Here is a 7,560-nt window from a genome sequence, read left to right on the forward strand (position 1 = left end):
TGGTTGTAAAAACACAAGTAGCAGAAATATCCAGATCACGTAGAGCCATCAATTATTTCCAGTATTAAGTCCACGAGTGGGCACTTAGAAAAATTCCATTTTTTAAATGTTTTTTGTAAAATAAGTGATCAAAGAATTTCAACTTTTGCTTTTGAGATTTCTGTTATTCTAATATAACTGTTACACTGCACAAAACACATGTTTGAGTTCTCTCTCCTTCTAGTCATGGTTGTGTTGTTTTCATTGATATGCAGGACTTTAGAATGTAGTGAAAAAAAATTCACTCACAGTGAGCAAAAAACACCCAGAAACTGCTTTGAGGTTCAAACGTTAAGCGTTAACTTTCTGTGATAAATCAAACTGATTATCATTTTAATTATCACTTTAAATGTGATAACTGCCACGATCTCAGGATGCTTTAAAAATTTAAAGCCATGGGTCTCAAATGTGAAAAAGCTTTTTTCAGTCCAGTTTCTCACAAATATATTTGTTAATTTTGTTATTAGTTTCTAGATTGGTTTATCAAAATTAGGCCAAAGATTAACCAAAAACAGAAACTTCTTCATTTTTTCCCCTCTCTGAGCTCATCATTGATTACTTTTCATTCACTGTGCAAAAACAAAAGTAAATATATTGACCTGCTTGGATACAGAGGGGATGGAGCCGTCCCCCTCAGGATAATCTGGCACCTCTTCACAAGAAGACTGTCAACAGATCTCAGCGGATCTTGGCTGCCGACTGCGATGTCTGTCTGCCTGTCAGGGAATGTAAATGCCCTCTGGAGGGTAAACAGGGACGAATATCAGACATAGGCTCTCGCTAAACTTTGCTGTCCTTGTAATATTTTTCAGGGGATTACTATGGTTTCTGGACATTGCTCTGTGTGTCCTAATGACCTAGCCTTATTAAAGCCAACAGCATTCATCAGTTTCCAAAGCATCATAGCTGTTTATTGATATGTTTGCTCTCCATGTTTTATTATGAGCAGCTGTTCCCCATGTTCCCCTCAAATTTCCCCTCGGGCCACGCTTCATGTTAAATCAAATCGTTATAGTGCACTACCTCATCCACGGAGTAAACTTCTCTGGTATTTAATTACTGATTTGGAAATGCCAACCTCTTTGCTTTTTCCCACCCTACACACCCACTGTGCCGCCTCTGAACTCACATCCACTGATTTTAAATGATTGTACTTTTAATATTACAAGACGTGTCTCTGTGCTGATGCTGAGGCTGAGCCTTCAGACTGGATGATAAAAGCCGTGTTGCTCTGTTCTGTTTTTGGATAGATGTCTTATATTTACTGTCCGCCACATTGTTTTAGCGTTTTGCTGTCGTTTAAACTCTCCCGAACACATCTCCATCCCAGAGTGTTCTCCTCACCATGGTAACCATCACAATGGAAGGAGCTCCTCAGCTGTATAACATAGGAGTCGGGGCTCCTGCCGGTGGCGCTGTTTCTGCATTTCGGCACTATTTGGTCAAAAATGGCTTGAATAGTATAACAGTTGTCTTATTTTGTTTTATTTTTCTGAACCTGGCCCACAATAGAAAGCTAAAGACTGCATTTATATTCTTGTCTGTCTGGTTATACCCTATACTGCAGGAAAAGGGAAAAAGTGTGTGTTGCACAGCAGGCATTGCTCACCACTCCTATACTGATGGAAATTAACACAAGGACTCAAACAGACAGCGCTTTGCTGTTTTGAATTTGCAGCTATTGCTACGACTATTCATATGAGCCTAATTTATTCAGGGCGTCTCATTGAGATCAAGATCTCGTTTTGCAAGACAGGGATGAAAACAAATTATATATACACAAGAATGGAATGATTAAAATCATTCAGTGCAAACAAGCATCACACACATTCATTAAAACATTCACAAACATTGTTGGAAATATGATCTAGCAAAGCTTTAAAGTCTCCCAGAGGTCTGAATGTCTCCAACATTAAGCTGCAGCTTATTTCTGTAGTGAGATGTGAATCAATGCAAAAACATGTGACACATCCTGACTATAAATATGACACTTATAGAAACTGTAAATGTAACTGTCAATACCAACTGTGTCACAGAGGAATCAGTGAATGATGGATGATGGCCTCAGGCTCAGCTGTACTCATTCTCCCAGGTGTCACCTGCAGCAGTAAAAACACAAGCACACGGCTCAACAATCCTGTAAATGCAGTCAGTTGCTGTGTGTTTTGACAGGCCTCGAACGGTGGGCCTCAGCACAATGTGTGCAAACACCACAAAGAGAGTTACGAGGTTTGACTGCTCATTTTTTATGACCCTCCCTATAACTCTAATTAGAGCACCAACGCTAATGTGCTGAGTGCCAGATTTAGTCTTTCCTGCGTCTCAGCTGATACACACTCACACGTCCACACCTTCCCTGTGCTCAGTGCGGAGACAGCAGAGGAGTTAAAGCGCAGGGACTTGTGAAAACCTGGAGAAATAATCAACAAAAACTAAAATTAAAAGCCTAACACGTAGCTCACATACCTTTGTGAACACTGCCACCTTGAGGGGAACAACTTGTATCAGAAAAGGCTGCGTTTTAGGAACTGGGACGGGTGGAGGTTATTTTCTGGCTTCATTTAAATTATTTAAATTGTTGATAGGCAGTGAGATGAGATGATCCCACAGATGAACTGCTTTTCTGTCAAACATCCATCCATCCATTATCTATACAACGCTTAATCCTCATTAGGGTCGCAGGGGTGCTGGAGCCTATCCCAGCTGACTTAGGGCGAAGGCAGGAGACACCCTGGACAGGTTGCCAGTCCATCGCAGGGCTCTGTCAAACATGCAAAGTTAAAACAAACAAACAAACAAACAAACAAACAAACAAACAGACAGACAAACAGACAGACAAACAAACGAGTTTTGTTGTACAAAGCTCTTTCTTGCAGATTTTCATATGCAGCTATACAAGACCAACTGAATGCGTCTTCATGGTCAGGTGACCTGATTCCTTGTTGGATACAATGTCTATCTGATCCTGGAGGTGTTAACTGCACTGTGCATTTAAACCACATGGAGGCGCTGTTTAATTATATATAACTACTACTGCAGGTGTATGTTTCAGTTTGAACATCATACTTGTGTTGAGGATCTCTCTGCTTCAATGATTCTCCTAAAATATTACATTTATTTATTTATTCTGCTACTTGGATTGAACACTACATGGATTCATATATTGCACATAAGGAACTCCATGTATTTCCTCGCAATATATGTGCATAAATAAACTCTTCTGATCCTTCTCTTCAGAATAAATTCTCAATCATCATCTCATTGTTTTGTTGATATGAGATTGTGGCATAAAAAGGAGCCTCTACTTCTAGCAGCTGTTTGATGAGCTGCAGTATAACTGATGATGATGATGGTGATAGTGTCTTTGTGTGTTAAAGTACAGGTGGATTAGTTTTTATTATAAGTTTTATTAGAACAAGTTTTTAGAAATTGTACATTTAAAGCTTACATTAAAACATGTGCTCTATTGTGTTTTAAAGGAGAAATTGTTAATCAAACAAGCTAGAAATTAGGGCATTATGACATCTGACTGGGCAGTTTTTAACCATATTTATGACTTATTTATCTGGAACGATGTGGAACAAAGACATGATACTTATTCAGCTTTTCTACATGCATTGATGTCTGTTTGTTTAAATCCTAAGTTTCTACTGTAATGTTGTGTGTATTTAGCCCTGTTGTAGTTCCTGTCTTTTATTTGTCTTGGAAGAAATGCAGTTTCCTGTTTACCTTGTTTGTAGTTAAAGAGTAAATTTGACTTGACTTAAGCTTCGACTTTATAATGTCAGGCTGTACCAAAACACAGCGTCTTAACTGTGATATTTAAAGTACAACATTATGAAGTCTTCTTAACCTTTATTTAACCAGGAAAGACCCATTGAGATTAAAAACCTCTTTTACAAGGGCTTCCTGGCCAAGAGGCAGCACAAGTTACAATTAAAAAGTAGAAAAAAAGTAAATAATAGAATCATATCATATGCAGTACAGCAGGCACCTGTATTTTATTAGTGTGATATGTTTGTCAAAAATTGGACAAAAAACAATAAACAACAACAACAATAGACAAAGATGAATGTATATATATATATATATATATGGAGAGAGAGAGAGAGTTGTTATTGATATTCTGATATCATCACTATTGTGCATTCGTTTGGCCACGATAATGGTGGTGAAAATCTGACATTGCGATAGCGCTAATGTATATCATTTACATTGCTGTTTAACAATTAAGTAGCATAACATTTTTTAAAAACATCTTTTTACAACTGCTCCAACAGAAGAACAACATGCAGTACAGTTACAGACTCCCTACACTGGTATTTTAATTGAGAGGTACATTTGCCAAAAAATAGGCAAACAATGAAAGAAAAAATTTGACTGATAGAATTATATACATCATTTTGTATATATATATATATATTCTGATATTATCATTATTGTGAATTCTTTTGGCCATGATAATAATGAAAACCTGACATGGTGACAGCCCTAATATACATAATTTACATTTCTGTCAGGTACTTTAACATAAAAAAACCCCCCACAACTTTACCAAAGATACTGCATGTTTCTTTATGCAAAATCTGAATCTGAAATAAACTAGCAGCCGTTAAATGAATGCAGTGAAAATTGCAGTATTTCAGTCAGAAATGAAGTGAAGTTGAAGTAGATAATACCTGAGTAAGCGTCTATCTCTGAGTGTTAGACATTATTAACTCTCCCATGAACCTTGGTTCTGTGTGTACACAGATTGCCAGGTAGCATCATGTCATTTTTCTCATTCTCTGGGAATAGCAGCGTGTTCGTAGACATATATTTGGTTGAATGCTTCTCCTGGATGAAGACTCTCTCTGAGCATGGAGGTGGACCCAGGACAAGTCAGTGTTCCAACATTAGATCTGTGTAACTGAACCTGAAGCAGGCAGGTGACAGTGAGCTGCAGTGTGATGACTTTCCTATCAAACAGTGGATGACCCCGTGGCCTAATTCCCCACAAGTTGAAGGCTGCAGCTGGCAGTTTGTGATTCAGCTCACCTATGGAGAAGAACAAGAAGAAGAAAAAAAAAGGGACTGTGAATAAACACCTCCCACCCAAACCCCAGGGGTGAGCTGTGTGACCTAAATTTAATTCTATGCGTGCCCGCCAGCAACAGGCGGTTTTTTTTTATTTTTTTCATGCTTTCTTTTTTTTTTGTATTCTGTGAGGACACGTCGCTTTTTGGGACATTTGGGCCATTTTTTACGACGCTCATGTTTGCACAAGCAGCTCCTGACCTACATTCACTGTGTCCCAGCCAATCTGCGGCGCTGCTTTGGCTTTCAGCAAACACAATCTGCGGAGAGAAAGGAAACGTGACGGGGGGGAGGAGGGGGGGAGCAGGAGGGAGGGAGGAGGGAGTCACGGTGAGTACCGCCCCGTCCGCACGTGCCAGCTACGTGAGGCAGCGATCGTCTATTCGCACCAAGACGGCCCACTGCCGCACCAAAGGATACACCAGCTTCTGGGCGGAGAATGGGCGGGATGCCCTCGGCGCATGCGCACTGCTCGTGTAGTTTTATTTCGAGGAGGGACAGGAAATCAAGTTTATCTATATATCACGTTTTGAAACAACCTGAGCTGACCAAAGAGTTGACTGTGTCATTTAGAAAATAAAAACAAAGCAGCAGTAATATGTGTAAGAAAAAGACTTATAAAAGTTATTTGTAAAACAAAATTTCATAAATATACTTAAAAACAAGGAAAAACAGGATAACAACTCAAAACTCTGACAGAAAAATAAATCATTAAAATCAAGTTTATCTATATATCACGTTTTAAAACAACCTGAGCTGAACAAAGAGTTGATTATGTTATTTAAGCAACAATAATATTAATAATATGTGTAAGATAAAGACTTATAAAATAAATTTGTAAAACAAAATTTGAAAAATATAAAATACTAAAAACGTAGGCAAAACAAGATAACAACTTAAAATTCTGTCATAAAAATTAATATAAAATACTAAAATATTAGGAACATTATGAGTCAAAAGCCAGTGAAAACATGTATGTCTTGAATTTTCTTTTTAAATGTCAAGACAGGAGGAACATTCGTTGAAGGTTACTACAAAGCTTCAGAGCTGCCACTGCAAAGAAACATGCTTTAATATGTTCACCTCAAATTGAGATTTATTTAATTCATTTTAGAATATCTTAGTTGTCTGGCGACCTGTCCGGGGTGTCCCCTGCCTTCGCCCTAAGTCAGCTGGGATAGGCTCCAGCGACCCTAGTGAGAATTAAGTGGTGTATAGATAATGGATGGATGGATGGATGGATGGATGGATATCTTAGTTGTAGGACTCAATTTGTTGTAACTTCCACTGGTCCAGTGCTGCGTTTTAGCTTGTGTCACTGAAATAAGGTTTAAATTAAGATAAATTAATAAAACTATTTATTTATAAACAAATACTAAACATTCAATTAAACATTTAATTTGCAGTGAAGTGTCTGAATATGAATTTTTAGCATTTCATTAAAGCAACTTATTAGTACAATGTAAGTTGTTAGGCTTCTAAGTTTGGATTCATTTGCAGCTTTGGTTTTCTACCTGCCTGTAGCATGAGTTCCCATCTCCGTCTTTCATTTATTAATTGTGCTGCTGTGAGGCAAGGCTAAGAAAGGCAACTTTATTTGTATAGCAAATAGGAAAGGACACTGGTTTGCATCACTAAAATGGTCTCCAGTGAAGACACATTGAGTAGGTTTCTCTCTTCAGTTGATGTACAGGGTGAAACATTTTAAGTAATACCGAACTCCTCAGAGAAATTACTGCATTATGTTCTATTGTATTTTGATTTTTCGCCTGGCGCCTGACTGTACTCATTGTCATTCTGCTAAAGAAGAAAAGAATGGTATTTTTGTATTTTCTTAACCAATCACAATCCTCTTGGGTTCTGCTAAGCCCAGGATGCAGTGATGGTGCCCCCCTTAAAAATAGTAACAAGAGAATTGTTTTAGGGGAACATTTGCAGGGATCAAAAAAAAAAACAAAAAAAACATGACATTTAGAAAGTTTACACCCAGAGTCTATAGCCGGTGCCTGAATTTTGTGTTTCCCTTCACATAAAAAAGGACATTTCCACCATGAATTGATGCAGAAAAGACACAAATCGATTCTGAAAATTTTACCAAAATGCCGAAAATCAAGTGTTTAATGTTCAAAATCTCCTATTAGTAGCTTACTGTTGTTGTTGTCTGAGTTCTGAGTTATTTTTAGATTATTTTATGGTGTACTCTTATCTCAACATCAAGTTGTTCTGTTGACTACACTTTACACTTTGTGTTTCCTGCAGAGTAGAATCAGTTCAAGTCAATTTTATGAACACAGTCCTGAGTCATAAATTCCAATTGGCTTACACTGTTGTTTATACATAATAAAATCATTTATTATTATAGCCTTGTGCATGTGCTCTGCATGTGCAGTTTGTTATTGAGCAGGGAAGACACGTGAACAGGATTTGACACATGAGATATATATA

The sequence above is a fragment of the Stegastes partitus genome, unplaced genomic scaffold, assembly GCF_000690725.1.
Source record: "Stegastes partitus isolate 25-593 unplaced genomic scaffold, Stegastes_partitus-1.0.2 Scaffold51, whole genome shotgun sequence".
In the NCBI taxonomy this organism is placed as follows: Eukaryota; Metazoa; Chordata; class Actinopteri; family Pomacentridae; genus Stegastes; species Stegastes partitus.